A 17,733-nucleotide genomic window follows, 5' to 3' on the forward strand; every position below is an offset into this window, starting at 1 on the left:
CTCAATCCCCCATCCCATCGTGCTTTTCACTGTAATGGCTTTTTTTTAAACACTTTTTCTGTTTTCGTTTTTAAGAATGTAGGTACATTAGTAATAGTAACAATAATAAATCAAAAATTTGTACTCTGGGTGAAAAAGTAAGTAAGAAAGTCAAATATGTAAGTCAACATGAGTGCATATCCATAATCACAGTAAACTGTTATAATAATAGAAGAAGAAAAATAACAAATGTATAATAATATAATAAACAAAACTATGACTGTATTTGTATTTTGTATTTATTATGCCTAAGCAGCAGGTACTCTTCCTGGGGTCCAGCAAAATTAAGGCAGTTCATACAATTTAAAAACATTACAGTACATTCACAGATTGCACAACACATTGTGTGCCCTCAGGCCCCTACTCCACCACTACCACATCTACAGCACTAAATCCATGTGTATGTATAGTGCGTATGTTATCGTGTGTGTGTGTGTGTGTATGCATGTGTCTGTGCCAATGTTTGTGTTGCTTCACAGTCCCCGCTGTTCCATAGGTRTTTTTTGTAATCTGTTTTTTAAATCTAATTTTACTGCTTGCGTCAGTTAGTTGATGTGGAGTAGAGTTCCATGTAGTCATGGCTCTATGTAGTACTGTGTGCCTCCATAGTCTGTTCTGGACTTGGGGATTGTGAAGAGACCTCTTGTGGCATGTCTTGTGGGGTATGCATGGGTGTCCGAGCTGTGTGCCAGTAGTTTAGACAGACAACTCGGTGCATTCAACATGTCAATACCTCTCATAAATAATAGTAGTGATGAAGTCAGTCTCTCCTCCACTTTCAGCCAGGAGAGATTGACATGCATATTATTAATAAACAGCTACCCAGGGGAATTCCTGATTCTAACTGGATTATATTTGAGAGGCTTCCATTGAAGAACACCCTCTGTGTTCTGTTAGACAAGTAACTCTTTATCCACATTATAGCAGGGGGTGTAAAGCCATAACACATACGTTTTTCCAGCAGCAGACTATGATCGATAATGTCAAAAGCTGCACTGAAGTCTAACAAGACAGCCCCCCACAATCATTTTGTCATCAATTTCTCTCAGCCAATCATCAGTCATTTGTGTAAGTGCTGTGCTTGTTGAAATTCTGTTGTCAATTTGTTTACTTTGAAATAGCATTGTCTGGTCAAACACCATTTTTTCCAGAAGTTTACTAAAGGTTGGTAACAAGCTGATTGGTCAGCTTTTTGAGCCAGTAAAGGGGGCTTTACTATTCTTGGGTAGCAGAATGACTTTAGCTTCCTTCCAGGCCTGAGGGCACACACTTTCTAGTAGGCTTAAATTGAAGATGTGGCAAATAGGAGTGGCAATATCGTCTGCTATTATCCTCAGTAATTTTCCATCCAAATTGTCAGACCCCGGTGGCTTGTCATTGTTGATAGACGACAACAATTCTTTCACCTCTTCCACACTGACTTTACGGAATTCATAAAGTACAATTCTTGTCTTTCATAATTTGGTCCAATATACTTGGATGTGTAGTGTCAGCATTTGTTGCTGGCATGTCATCCCTAAGTTTTCTTATCTTGCCAATGAAAAAGTCATTAAAGTAGTTTTCACTGAATGTGCCTCCATGAAGAATCCCCACCCTAATAGGTCTCTTCACCCTCAAGAGGGCACCACCATCCCCATCAACCTCCCCCACCCTCAACCACAAAACACAATAATGATAATAATAATAATAAAAATTCAAATAACAAAATATATATACCAAGATATATATATATATATATATATATATATATATACATAGACACACGTACAGTACATATACATAAACATATTCACAGGTCACTCAACTTATCTCTTATCTCTTTTCCTACATCAGATATGCAGGTGACATTTCCACCTGGATGACAGCACATAATCCACAAGACGGAGATGCTCTTCATCAGAGGGAATGCCTSCCCATTCTCAGATGTTAGATAATCCGAGATGATCACATGTCATTTACATTCCAGCCCTTGTCAGCTCCAGATTTGACTACTTCAACTCACACCCTGCTGGAATCCCTGCATTCTCAGATTCCCCTCTGTTATTAATCTCTATATTGTAATCAATAAAGTGTTTAAAAATGCTGTACTTTTATTAACATATACATTGGTGAGAACAAGTATTTGATACACTGCCGATTTTGCAGGTTTTCCTACTTACAAAGCATGTAGAGGTCTGTAATTTTTATCATAGGTACACTTCAACTGTGAGAGACAGAATCTAAAAAAAAATCCAGAAAATCACATTGTATGATTTTTAAGTAATTAATTTGCATTTTTTTATAATGCACAATGAGATAGGGTGCAGGCCAGGCAGCAGGGTGCAGGCCAGGCAGACAGCTTAGTGGAGTCTGCCACTAGCACAGTTAGTGTAGTCAGCTCAGCTATCCCCATTGAGACTGTGCCTCGATCTAGGTTGGGCAAAACTAAACATAGCGGTGTTCACTTTAGCAATCTCCCTGGAATAAAGACCACCTCCTCCATTCCTGTCATTATTGAGATAGTGATATTTCACATCTCAAAATCGGGTTACATAATGTTAGATACCTCACCTCCAAGGCAGTTATAGTCAATGAACTAATCACTGATCATAATCTTGATGTGATTGGCCTAACTGAAACATGGCTTAAGCCTGATGATTTTACTGTGTTAAATGGAGGCCTCTCCTCCTGAATACACTAGTGTCCATATTCCCCACGCATCCCACAAAGGCGGAGGTGTTGCTAACATTTACCAACCAGCAAATTTGAATTTAACAAAAAAGATGACTGCGTTTTTGTCTTTTGAGCTTCAAGTCATGAAACCGCTGCAGCCTACACAATCACTAACTAGAGCTACTGTTTACAGGCTTCCTGGGCCGTATACAGCGTTCCTCACTGAGTTCCCTGAATTCCTATCGGACCTTGTAGTCATGGCAGATAATATTCACATTTTTGGTGACTTTAATATTCACATGGAAAAGTCCACAGACCCACTCCAGAAGGCTTTCAGAGCCATCATCGACTCAGTGGGTTTTGTCCAACATGTCTCCGGACCTACTCACTGCCAMAATCATACTCAGGACCTAGTTTTGTCCCGTGGAATAAGTATTGTGGATCTTAATATTTTTCCTCATAATCCTGGACTATCGGACCACTATTTTATCACGTTTGCAATCGCAACAAATAATCTGCTCAGACCCCAACCAAATTCTTGGACAACCCAAAGATTCCTTGATGCTCTTCTAGACTYCTTCCACCTACCCAAGGACATCAGAGTACAAAAATCGGTTAACCACCTAACTGAGGAACTMAATTTAACCTTGCGCAATACCCTAGATGCAGTCGCACCCCTAAAAACAAAAAACAAGAGTCATAAGAAACTAGCTCCCTGGTATACAGAAAATACCCGAGCACTGAAGCAAGCTTCCAGAAAATTGGAACAGAAATGGCGCTACACCAAACTGGAAGTTTTCCGACTAGCTTGGAAAGACATTACCATGCAGTATCGAAGAGCCCTCACGGCTGCTCGATCATCCTATATTACCAACTTAATTGAGCAAAATAAGAACAATCCAATATTTATTTTTGATACTGTCGCAAAGCTAACTAAAACGCAGCATTCCACAAGAGAGGATGGCTTTCACTTCAGCAGTGATAAATTCATGAACTTCTTTGACAAAAAGATCATGATCATTAGAAAGCAAATTACGGACTCCTCTTTAAATCTGCATATTACTCCAAAGCTCAGTTGTCCTGAGTCTGCACAACACTGCCAGGACCTAGGATCAAGGGAGACACTCAAGTTTTTTAATACTATATCTCTTGACACATTGATGAAAATAGTCATGGCCTCTAAACCTTCAAGCTGCATACTGGACCCTATTCCAACTAAACTACTGGAAGAGCTGCTTCCTGTGCTTGGCCCTCCTATGTTGAACATAATAAACGGCTCCCTATCCACCGGATGTGTACCAAACTCACTAAAAGTGGCAGTAATAAAGCCTCTCTTGAAAAAGCCAAACCTTGACCCAGGAAATATTAAAAACTAATCGGCCTATACCGAATCTCCCATTCCTCTCAAAAATGTTAGAAAAAGCTGTTGCGCAGCAACTCACTGCCTTCCTGAAGACAAACAATGTATACGAAACGCTTCAGTCTGGTTTTAGACCCCATCATAACACTGAGACTGCACTCGTGAAGCTGGTAAATGACCTTTTAATGGCGTCAGAACAAGGCTCTGCATCTCTCCTCGTGCTCCTAGACCTTAGTGCTGCTTTTGATACCATCGATCACCACATACTTTTGGAGAGATTGGAAACCCAAATTGGTCTACACGGACAAGTTCTGGCCTGGTTTAGATCTTATCTGTCGGAAAGATATCAGTTTGTCTCTGTGGATGGTTTGTCCTCTGACAAATCAACTGTAAATTTCGRTGTTCCTCAAGGTTTCGTTTTAGGACCACTATTGTTTTCACTATATATTTTACCTCTTGGTGATGTCATTCGGAAACATAGTGTTAACTTTCACTGCTATGCGGACGATACACAGCTGTAGATTTCGATGAAACATGGTGAAGCCCCAAAATTGCCCTCCCTGGAAGCCTGTGTTTCAGATATAAGGAAGTGGATGGCGGCAAATGTTTTACTTTTAAACTCAGACAAAACAGAGGTGCTAGTTCTTGGTCCCAAGAAACAAAGAGTTCTTCTGTTGGATCTGACAATTAATCTTGATGGTTATACAGTCGTCTCAAATAAAACTGTGAAGGACCTTGGCGTTACTCTGGACCCTGATCTCTCTTTTGACGAACATATCAAGACTGTTTCAAGGACAGCTCTTTTCCATCTACGTAACATTGTATAAATCTGAAACTTTCTGCCCAAAAATGATGCAAAAAAAATGAGCCATGCTTTTGTCACTTCTAGATTAAACTACTGCAATGCTCTACTTTCCCGGCTACCCAGATAAAACACGAAATAAACTTCAGTTAGTGCTAAACGCGGCTGCTAGAATCTTGACTAGAACCAAAAAATTTGATCATATTACTCCAGTGCTAGTCTCTCTACACCTGCTTCCTGTTAAGGCTAGGGCTGATTTAAAGGTTTTACTGCTAACCTACAAAGCATTACATGGGCTTGCTCCTACCTGTCTTTCCGATTTGGTCTTGCCGTACATGCCTACACGTACGCTACAGTCACAAGACGCAGACCTCCTTATTTTCCCTAGAATTTCTAAGCAAACAGCTGGAGGCAGGGCTTTCTCCTATAGAGCTACATTTTTATTGAATGGTCTGCCTGTCCATGTGAGAGACGCAGACTCGGTCTCAAACTTTAAGTCTTTATCGAAGACTCATCTCTTCAGTAGGTCCTATGATTGAGTGTAGTCTGGCCCAGGGGTGTGAAGGTGAACGGAAAGGCACTGGAGCAACGAACTGACCTTGCTGTCTCTGCCTGGCCGGTTCCCCTCTCTCCACTGGGATTCTCTGCCTCTAACCCTATTACGGGGGCTGAGTCACTGGCTTACTGGTGCTCTTCCATGCCGTCCCTCGGAGAGGTGCATCACTTGAGTGGGTTGAGTCACTGACGTGATCTTCCTGTCCGGGTTGGCGCCCCCCACGGGTTCGTGCCGTGGGGGAGATCTTCGTGGGCTATACTCGGCCTTGTCTCAGGGTAGTAAGTTGGTGGTTTGAAGATATCCCTCTAGTGGTGTGGGGGCTGTGCTTTGGCAAAGTGGGTGGGGTTATATCCTGCCTGGTTGGCCCTGTCCGGGCGTATCGTCGGACGGGGCCACAATGTCAACCGACCCCTCCTGTCTCAGCCTCCAGTATTTATGCTGCAATAGTTTATGTGTCGGGGGCCTGGGGTCAGTCTGTTATATCTGGAGTATTTATCCTGTCTTATCCACTGTCCTGTGTGAATTTAAGTATGCTCCCTCTAATTCTCTGTCTCTCTCGCTCTCTTTCTCTCTTCTCTCGGAGGACCTGAGCCCTAGGACCATGCCTCAACACAACCTGGCCTGATGACTCCTTGCTGTCCCCAGTCCACCTGGTCGTGCTGCTGCCCCAGTTTAAACTGTTCTGCCTGCAGCTAAGGAACCCTGACCTGTTCACCTGACGTGCTACCTTGTCCCGGACATGCTGTTTTCGACTCTCTCTGTACCGCACCTTCTGTCTAACTCTGAATGATCGTCTATGAAAAGCCAACTGACATTTACTCCTGAGGTGCTGACCTGTTGCACCCTCTACAACCACTGTGATTATTATTATTTGACCCTGCTGGTCATCTATGAACCTTTGAACATCTTCGCCATGTACTGTTATAATCTCCACCCGGCACAGCCGAAGAGGACTGGGCACCCCTCAGAGCCTGGTTCCTCTCTAGGTTTCTTCCTAGGTTCCTGCCTTTCTAGGGAGTTTTCCTAGCCACTGTGTTTCTACACCTGCATTGCTTGCTGTTTGGGGTTTTAGGCTGGGTTTCTATACAGCACTTTGTGACATCGGCTGATGTAAAAAGGGCTTTATAAGTACATTTGATTTCATTTTGATTTGATTCTGGCCCTTGTACAGTTGAATTCAGAAGTTTACATACACCTTAGCCAAATACATTTAAACTCAGTGTTTCACCATTTCTGACATTTAATCATAATACAAATTCCCTGTCTTAGGTCAGTTAGGATCACAACTTTATTTTAAGAATGTGAAATGTCAGAATAATAGTAGAGAGAATGATTGATTTCAGATTTTAATTCCTTTATCACATTCCCAGTGGGTCAGAAGTTTACATACACTCAATTAGTATTTGGTAGCATTGCCTTAAAATTGTTTAACTTGGGTCAAACGTTTCGGGTAGCCTTCCACAAGCTTCCCACAATAAGTTGGGTGAATTTTGGCCCATTCCTCCTGACAGAGCTGGTGTAACTGAGTTAGGTTTGTAGGCCTCCTTGCTCACATATGCCTTTTCAGTTCTGCCCACCAATTTTCTATAGGATTCTATAGCTTTGTGATGGCCACTCCAATACCTTGACTTTGTTCCTTTCCTTAAGCCATTTTGCCACAACTTCTGGAAAGGTATGCCTTGGGGTCACTGTCCATTTGGAAGACCCATTTGCGACAAAGCTTAACATCTGACTGATGTCTTGAGATGTTGCTTCAATATATCCACATCATTTTCCTGCCTCATGATGCCATCTATTTTTGTGAAGTGCACCAGTCCCTCCTGCAGCAAAGCACCCCACAACATGATGCTGCCCCCCCATGCTTCACGGTTGGGATGGTGTTCTTTGGCTTGCAAAGCCTCACCCTTTTTCCTCCAAACATAACAATGGTCTATATGGTCAACAGTTCTATTTTTGTTTCATCTGACCAGAGGACATTTCTACAAAATGTACGATCTTTGTCCCACATGTCAGTTGCAAACTGTAGTCTGACTTTTTATGGCGGTTTTGGAGGTGGATTCTTCCTTGCTGAGCGGGCCTTTCAGGTTATGTCAATATGGACTACTTTTACTGTGGATATAGATATGCTTTTTTTAGATATGCTTTTGTACCTGTTTCCTCCAGTATTCTCACAAAGTCCTTTGCTGTTGTTCTGGGATTGATTTGCACTCTTGGCACCAAAGTATGTTCATCTCTAGGAGACAGAACGCGTCTTCTTCCTGAGTGGTATCACGGCGCGTGGTCCCATGGTGTTTATACTTGCGTACTATTGTTTGTACAGATGACGTGGTACCTTCAGGCGTTTGGAAATTGCTCCCAAGAATGAACCAGACTTGTGGAGGTCTACAAATTTTTTTTTTGAGGTCTGGCTGATTTCTTTAGATTTTCCCATGATGTCAAGCAAAGATGCACTGAGTTGAAGGTAGGCCTTGAAATAAATCCACGGTACACCTCAATTGACTCAAATGATGTCAATTAGCCTATCAAGCTTCAAAGCCATGACAAATATTTTCTGGAATTTTCCAAGCTGTTTAAAGGCACGGTCACATTAGTATGTATGTAAACTTCTGACCCACTGGAATTGTGATAGTGAGTTATAAGTGAAATAATCTGTCTGTAAACAATTGTTGGAAAAATGACTTCTGTCATGCACAAAGTAGATGTCCTAACGACTTGCCAATTTATAGTTTGTTTTTGGGAGTTGTTGAAAAATGAGTTTTAATGACTCCAACTTAAGTGTATGTAAACTTCCCGACTTCAACTGTATGTAATCTTTTATAACTAAATCACGTCTCTCTTCTGATGTGGTAACAATTTTTTGACATCCATCACTTCGGTGGGTAGCTAGCTAGCATCAGCCCGCTGGTAGCTAGCTCGTCGATGGAACTCACGTTAATCCGCGAAGGCAGAAATTACAGTCATTCGGTGATATGGAACAATCCTCTTCCAGAAGCTGAACATACTTTTTCTCCAACATAAGTTACTTTCTGAATTCGGCTCCTCTCTACTCGTTATCGTTCTTTAACTCTCTGCTCCTTTTGCAACACATTTGCCTGCGCACTACCTCGCGCCCATCTTCCAAGGACCTTTTTAGAGCCGACGCGGGACGTCACCTGGCTCATAGTATTTTGGAAAGTCCCTGAACAGACACAGAAATCCCTATTCCTAGACTTTGCCACAATGACACCCTAGATAGCTAGATGCAGGAAAGAGTATGCAAAGCGGTATTGAATGTGTCTCTGTCTTGCCAATGTGTCACTGTCTGCCACCTAAATCTTCTCTCGACCTGTGTGCACGCACCTACGTTGTAAACTTTCATTCATAGGCTAGGTTGTAGCAACCTCATGAAGGGTATATGACAATTTGAGTATCATGTAGTAACCCTATCGATGTTACATTGAACTGGGTGAATGGAAATGAATGAACAGTCATCCAATATGCTGTAATAGAAATAAGGCCATGCCATGGAAAAAATAATCGTCCTCCCTCATCTTAAACGGCACTGACCGCCACTGGCTTAGAGTTGGCCTAGGCTGTTGGCTATATAAGATCTTTTCTTTCCTTTCTTTTCCGTTTATAAACGCATTTCACGCAATTCTACTACACGTTATATGACTGTAGAAATGAGCAGAATCTTTTTAAATAAGACAAAAATGACAGAGTAGTATAGGCCTATAGGCTACTGCTGTCACTACGACAAACAGATCACTACAAACAACCTTGTCTGCAACCATCTAATCTAGGCCTATGAAAAGGGGAGACAGAAATGATACAAAATGAATCCATCTAACCTGGAGGAGGAAAGATTGTCCAAAAACAAAGTTTCAAGTTGCACTGATCTAATGATAGATGTGATGCACTCATCTGGGATATGGACGATACTCTCTGCTGGTGTCAATAAGGCTACGGATTCACAGTCCTTTGAGTCCCACAGTCCACCTCCCACACAGCTAGACAGTTCGCCTGCAGCTCCAACTCCACATGTTGGGAGGAATCACAAAAAAATACCCATACAGCACTTGTCCCAGAGGTTGCTTCAACTTTGGCCAACTTCACCCACAAACAAGAGGATCATCTTTCAGAGAAGTAGAAACCCTAATCAAACTGTGGTCTGTCTTCCGATCTTGTTGCAATCCTCCGGAGAGGAACGTTCTCCAGTCTCACACACCCTGTTTGTAACACTTTCCTAAAACAATACTTGTCCACCTCAGTTGTCAGAGATTTGAGCACTAAATGCATTAGGGCATTGCATGCATAGGCCTATAGGCTTACGCGTCCACTGTATGATAAGAGCAGTAGAGAGCTCACATCATCACACAAGCCATTGTTTATAGTGGTCTCTTCCTTGGCCTGGGCTATTGTTTGCATTCAAGGCAAGGTTGTTTTTATTGTCAGAGTAGCAACTCATTTCGGTCATTTGTGTGGTATTAAAGATTATTCTGCTAACGCCTTCTCTCATGTAAATGACATAGAATTGTATGAAATGTGTTTATGAAAGGCTCTTTTTTTTTGAGCCTGCTAAATAATGTTCCCCATGTGTGGAAATCCTAAAAACGCATCTGCTCAACTGTATGCCACTACACAAATGCAATGGTTCATTATGAAGGGGATTTTTTTTTCTCAACCCAACTCAAAACGTCTTCCCTCTGCCATGCATGCGGGCGAGCAAGCACATGCTCTGAGGTAAAATGTGTGTGTGAATGTATGACTAATTCATCCAACCTCTATTCTATTCTAAGGGCTTACTTTGTGTGTCTTAATTCCTGGCAACGTGGTGCGTCACATGTGTGTGACAATTCATACAGGGCTTATTCATTACCAGGAAGTTACTACATTTCCCATAGGGATAGATTGAGGACTCATCTTTGTATCTGTGCCATTATTGCGTCTGTGACAGCATGGGCAGCGCCATTGAGACAATCTCCATTTTGAAGTTGAGGGTAAAACAGCCATCCACCTAAAACAGCCATCCACCGCAGGAGCCTCGATCTGGCTCTGATGCCAAGGCACCAGGACCGGCTGATACCCCAATACGCACTGGAAGGGGGAGAGGTTAGTGGAGGAGTGGCGGAGCGAGTTCTGGGCCATCTCTACCCAGGGCACGAACGCCGCCCACTCCCCCGGCCGGTCCTGGCAATAGGACCGCAGAAACCTACCCACATCCTGGTTCACTCTCTCCACCTGCCCGTTAATCTCGGGGAGTAAACCCGAGGTAAGGCTGACCGAGACCCCCAGACGTTCCATGAACGTCCTCCAGACCCTTGACGTGAACTGGGGACCTCGATCAAATACAATGTCCTCAGGCACCCCGTAGTGCTGGAAGACGTGTGTAAACAGGGCCTCCGCAGTCTGTAGGGCCGTAGGGAGACCGTGCAAAGGGAGGAGACGACAGGACTTAGAAATCCGATCCACAACGACCAGGATTGTGGTGTTACCCTGTGATGGAGGAAAATCCGTTAGGAAATACACCGACTGGTGCGACCACGGCCGTTGTGGAATGGGTAACTTCCCTCTGGGCAAGTGCCTAGGGGCCTTGCACTGGGCGCACACCGAGCAGGAGGAGACATAAACCCTCACGTCCTTAGCTAAAGTGGACCACCAGTACTTCCCACTAAGACAGCGCACTGTCCGACCGATGCCCGGATGACCAGAGGAGGGGGACGTATAGGCCCAATAGATCAAACGGATGTGGACAGCAGACGGAACGTACAGACGCCCAGCTGGACATTGGAAGGCACACTACCGGTGCCACCAGGCAAGAGGCCGGGAGTATGGGAGTGGGATCCATGGGCCGCTCCTCTGGGACAGTGCGTCTGCCTTCGCGTTCTGGGAACCTGGTCTGTAGGATAGGGTGAAAACAAAACGGGTAAAAAAATGGCAAACCTTGCCTGGCAAGGATTCAGAGCACGGCTACTATCCCAGCCTCGGATGCGTCCACCTCCACTATGAACGCCAAAGAGGGTTCCAGATGAGCCAGCACGGAAGCCGAGGTAAACAGAGCCCTCAGCTGACCAAAAGCCCTGTCCGCCTCACTGACCACTGCAAACGCACCAGTCCCCCCTTCAGCCGTGAGGTAATGGGAGCCGCTACCTGACCAAAGCCCCCGGATACACCTCCGGTAGTAGTTGGCAAACCCTAGAAACCGCTGCACTTCCTTTACCATGGTGGGAGTCAGCCAATTACGCACGGCTGTAATGCGGTCACTCTCCATCTCATTTACATTACATTTAAGTCATTTAGCAGACGCTCTTTCAAACTTGGCCCAACTTCACCCACAAACAAGAGGATCTCCAGAGAAGTAGAAACCCTAATCAAACTGTGGCTTGTTCTTCCTACCTTGACTTTGTTCCTTTCCTTAAGCCATTTTGCCACAACTTTGGAAGTATGCTTGGGGTCACTGTCCATTTGGAAGACCCATTTGCGACAAAGCTTTAACATCCTGACTGATGTCTTGAGATGTTGCTTCAATATATCCACATCATTTTCCTGCCTCATGATGCCATCTATTTTGTGAAGTGCACCAGTCCCTCCTGCAGCAAAGCACCCCCACAACATGATGCTGCCACCCCCATGCTTCACGGTTGGGATGGTGTTCTTTGGCTTGCAAAGCCTCACCCTTTTTCCTCCAAACATAACAATGGTCATTATGGTCAAACAGTTCTATTTTTGTTTCATCAGACCAGAGGACATTTCTACAAAATGTACGATCTTTGTCCCCATGTGCAGTTGCAAACTGTAGTCTGACTTTTTTATGGCGGTTTTGGAGCAGTGGATTCTTCCTTGCTGAGCGGCCTTTCAGGTTATGTCAATATAGGACTACTTTTACTGTGGATATAGATATGCTTTTTTTAGATATGCTTTTGTACCTGTTTCCTCCAGTATCTTCACAAAGTCCTTTGCTGTTGTTCTGGGATTGATTTGCACTCTTGGCACCAAAGTATGTTCATCTCTAGGAGACAGAACGCGTCTTCTTCCTGAGTGGTATCACGGCTGCGTGGTCCCATGGTGTTTATACTTGCGTACTATTGTTTGTACAGATGAACGTGGTACCTTCAGGCGTTTGGAAATTGCTCCCAAGAATGAACCAGACTTGTGGAGGTCTACAAATTTTTTTTTTGAGGTCTTGGCTGATTTCTTTAGATTTTCCCATGATGTCAAGCAAAGATGCACTGAGTTTGAAGGTAGGCCTTGAAATAAATCCACAGGTACACCTCCAATTGACTCAAATGATGTCAATTAGCCTATCAGAAGCTTCTAAAGCCATGACATAATTTTCTGGAATTTTCCAAGCTGTTTAAAGGCACGGTCAACTTAGTATGTATGTAAACTTCTGACCCACTGGAATTGTGATAGTGAGTTATAAGTGAAATAATCTGTCTGTAAACAATTGTTGGAAAAATGACTTCTGTCATGCACAAAGTAGATGTCCTAACCGACTTGCCAAATTTATAGTTTGTTTTTGGGGAGTTGTTGAAAAATGAGTTTTAATGACTCCAACTTAAGTGTATGTAAACTTCCCGACTTCAACTGTATGTAATCTTTTATAACTAAATCACGTCTCTCTTCTGATGTCGGTAACAATTTTTTGACATCCATCACTTCGGTGGGTAGCTAGCTAGCATCACGCCGGCTGGTAGCTAGCTCCGTCGATGGAACTCACGTTAATCCCGAAGGCAGAAATTACAGTCATTCGGTGATATGGAACAATCCTCTTCCAGAAGCTGAACATACTTTTTCTCCAACATAAGTTACTTTCTGAATTCGGCTCCTCTCTACTCGTTATCGTTCTTTAACTCTCTGCTCCTTTTGCAACACATTTGCCTGCGCACTACCTCGCGCCACCTCTCCCCAGGACCTTTTTAGAGCCGACCGGGACGTCACCTGGCTCATAGTAGTTTTGGAAAGTCCCTGAACAGAACAGCAAAATCCCTATTCCTAGACTTTGCCACAATGACACCCTAGATCAGCTAGATGCAGGAAAGAGTATGCAAAGCGGTATTGAATGTGTCTCTGTCTTGCCATGTGTCACTGTCTGCCACCTCAAATCTTTCTCTCGACCTGTGTGCACGCACCTACGTTGTAAACTTTCATTCATAGGCTAGGTTGTAGCAACCTCATGAAGGGTATAGTGACAATTTGAGTATCATGTAGTAAACCTATCGATGTTACATTGAACTGGGTGAATGGAATATGAATGACAGTCATCCAATATGCTGTAATAGAAATAAGGCCATGCCCATGGAAAAAATAATCGTCCTCCCTCATCTTAAACGGCACTGACCGCCACTGGCTTAGAGTTGGCCTAGGCTGTTGGCTATATAAGATCATTTCTTCTCCTTTCTTTTTCCGTTTATAAACGCATTTCACGCAATTCTACTACACGTTATATGACTGTAGAAATGAGCAGAATCTTTTTTAATAAGACAAAAATGACAGAGTAGTATAGGCCTATAGGCTACTGCTGTCACTGACAAACAGATCACTACAAACAACCTTGTCTGCAACCATCTAATCTAGGCCTATGAAAAGGGGAGACAGAAATGATACAAAATGAAGTCCATCTAACCTGGAGGAGGAAATGATTGTCCAAAAACAAAGTTTCAAGTTGCACTGATCTAATGATAAGTGAATATGTGCACTCATCTGGGATATGGACGATACTCTCTGCTGGTGTCAATAAGGCTACGGATTCACAGTCCTTTGAGTCCCACAGTCCACCTCCCCACACAGCTAGACTTAGTTCGCCTGCAGCTCCAACTCCACATGTTGGGAGGAATCACAAAAAAAATACCCCATACAGCACTGTCCCAGAGGTTGCTTCAACTTTGGCCCAACTTCACCCACAAACAAGAGGACTCTTCAGAGAAGTAGAAACCCTAATCAAACTGTGGCTCTGTCTTCCGATCTCTGTTGCATCCTCGGAGAGGACGTTCTCCAGTCCTCACCACCTTTTACTTTCCTAAAACAATACTTGTCCACCTCAGTTGTCAGAGATTTACACCTACCTCTCAATCGCACTGGCTATGAGAGGTAGGTGGTAACTGTGCCTCACTGTGATCTGGTTGATGCCTCGATAGTCAATACACGGGCGCAGATCTCCATCCTTCTTCTTCACAAAAAAGAAACTTGAGGAGGCAGGTGAAGTGGAGGACCGAATGTACCCCTGCTCCAGGGATTCGGAGACATATATTTCCATAGCCGCCGTCTCCTCTTGTGACAGGGGATACACGTGACTCCTGGGAAGTGCTGCGTCTACCAGGAGATTTATCGCACAATCCCTCCGTCGATGGGGTGGTAATTAAGTCACCTTCTTCTTACAGAAGGCGAGAGCCAAATCGGCATATTCAGAGGGGATGCGCACGGTGGAGACCTAGTCTGGACTTTCCACCGTAGTTGCACCGACAGAAACCCCTAAACACCTCCCCGAGCACTTTCGCGACCACCCCGTGAGAGCTCTCTGTTGCCACGAAATAGTGGGGTCATGACAGGCCAACCAGGGTATACCCAGCACCACGGGAAACACAGGAAAATCAATAAGGAAAAAACTGATTTTCTCCTTGTAATCCTCCCGCGTCACCATGCCCAGTGGAGCGGTGGCCTCCCTAATTAGCCCCGACCCCAATGGTCGACTATCTAGGGCGTGAACTGGGAAGGGCATATCCACTGGAACAATAGGGATTCCTAAACTATGGGAAAATGAATGGTCAATAAAATTCCCAGCTGCGCCTGAATCTACGAGCGCCTTATGCTGCGAATGCGGGGGAAACTCAGGAAAGTTAATATACACAAACATGTGTGCAACAGAGGGCTCTGGGTGAGCCTGGTGCCGACTCACCTGGGGTGACACAAGAGTGCCCTGCCTGCTGCCTCAACTCCCAGAGTTCCTCCAGCACCGACCGGCAGTGTGCCCTCTGCGGCCACAGATGGTGCATGGACCGGCCCCTCCTCCGGTCACCATACGTGCAGCACCTCCCAGCTCCATGGGTGTAGGAGCTGTGGTGCTGGGGGATGGAATCGACAGACCCCGATCTGGACGTCCGCGAGTAGCCAGCAGGTTATCCAACCGGATGGACAGGTCCACCAGCTGGTCAAAGGTGAGAGTGGTGTCCCTGCAGGCTAACTCCCGACGGACGTCCTCGCTCAAACTACAATGGTAGTAATCAATCAGGGCCCTGTCGTTCCATCACGTGCTAGCGGCCAGGGTCCGAAATTCCAGAGAGAACTCCTGTGCGCTCCTCGTCCCCTGCCTAAGTTGGACGAGCTGTATGGGATGAAGGAGAAGCGGTGTCTCCAGGGCTTTCCCTGAGAGACAGGAGACGAGGGCGGACACGCTCTCACGGCCCGAAGGAGCCGGGTGGATGGTTACTAGGTAGAGTTCCAGCTGGAGTAGGAACCCCTGACATCCCGCAGCCGTCCCGTCATACTCCTTCGGAAGATCAAGCTGAATCCCACTGGGACGAGGTGATGGAGGGGTGTGTAGTGGTGTCCTTGGTGGTGATGGTGGATGCACTGGAGGAACTCCTCTTTTCTCCCAGCGGTCCAGATTCTGCAGGACGCGATCCATGGCGATGCCGAGATGTTGTAACATAGCCGCATGCTGCTGGACGCGCTCCTCGACCCCTAATCCGGGGTTGTCTGCTCCTGCTGATTCCATATGGTTTGGTGCGTGATTCTGTCAGAGGGTGAGTGTAGCTGGTGCATGAAGTCAGGCGCAGGAGAGCAAAATGAGTGAGCAACGTACTTTACTCAAACAATAAAGGCACAAGGTAAACAAATACACTTGACAAAAAACCCAACGGTAAATATTACACACTGGTGAACACAGCACCCGTCGAAAAACCAGCCATCATGAACCGAACTGAACATAGAAATAATCACGCACAACAAACATGGGGGAAACAGAGGGTTAAATACATGAACATGTAATTGGACAATGAAAACCAGGTGTGTMGAAAATAAAGACAAAACCAATGGAAAATGAAAGATGGATCAGCGATGGCTAGAAGACCGGTGACGTCGACCGCCGAACRCCGCCCGTACGAGGAGATGGACCGACCTCGGCGGAAGTCGTGACAGAAGTAGTACATTTTCTTCACGATTATCTTACTTTACATTATAAAACAATATATATATTTGACCTTAATTGTTGTATTAAGGAAAAAATATCTTTAAAAATATCTTAGAAGATGCATTACAAATAAGATGCATTACTTGTATTAAGCCTATTAAATAATAGGTTAAAATAAGCTAAATTATCTGCCAATGACATTTAGATCATTTATACTTTTGACTCATCTGTCCATCATCTCTTCCAAGAGTTTTGATGATCATCCAGGTGCTTCCAGGTGCTTTTTTGCAAACTTCAGTGAACATTTTGGACGACATGGGTCCCATTTATGTTTGGTGAAAAACCAAACACTGCATTCCACAGTAAGAACCTCATTCCAACGGTCAAGCATGGTGGTGGAAGTGTGATGGTTTGGGGATGCTTTGCTGCCTCGGGACATGTACGACTTGCCTTAACAGAAAGAACCATGAATTCTGCTCTGTATCAGAGAATTCTACAGGAGAATGTCAGGACATCTGTYTGTGAGCTGAAACTGAAGTGCAGCTRTGTCATGGAGCAAGACAATGATCCAAAACGCACAATCAAGTCTACATGAAGATTGTTAAAAAGCAACAAATGTGAAGGTTTGGAACGGCCTAGTCAAAGTCCAGACCTAATTCCAATTGAGATGTTGTGGCAAGACTTGAAACGAGCAGGTCCTGCTTGAAAACCCACAAATGTCACTGAGTTAAAGCAGTTCTGCATGCAAGAGTAAAACAAATAAGTATACATTTGTTTTGTTAGTTGTAATCTCAGGTTCCCTTTATATAATATTAGGTTTTGGTTGAAGATCTGATAACATTCAGTATAAGACCATATGCAAAAATAGAGAAAATCAGAAAGGGGCCAATACTTTTTCACGGCACTGTATCTACTCTATAAGATATTTAAAATGTAAAAAATCTGCTTAATCTCTGAAATGTTTTCCTTAATGTGTTTTTCTGTGTAAACAAGAAAGACCAACGCCATGGCAAAATCCCAAAACTGTGAAGCCTTGCCAGTGACTATATGTTATGAAGACTATTGTCGTCTACTTTTTCCCAAAGCCAGTGCTGTTCCTCTTTAGTAAAATGAGCAGTATGCAACCATGTGCCTGCCCTGACTCCGTCACATTTTCCAGGGAAAGGAGGAGTGCCTACGTGACTCAGGAGTTTTGACCACAGCATCAGGAGTAGCGC

This window comes from Salvelinus sp. IW2-2015, linkage group LG30, assembly GCF_002910315.2.
Source record: "Salvelinus sp. IW2-2015 linkage group LG30, ASM291031v2, whole genome shotgun sequence".
Taxonomy (NCBI): Eukaryota; Metazoa; Chordata; class Actinopteri; order Salmoniformes; family Salmonidae; genus Salvelinus; species Salvelinus sp. IW2-2015.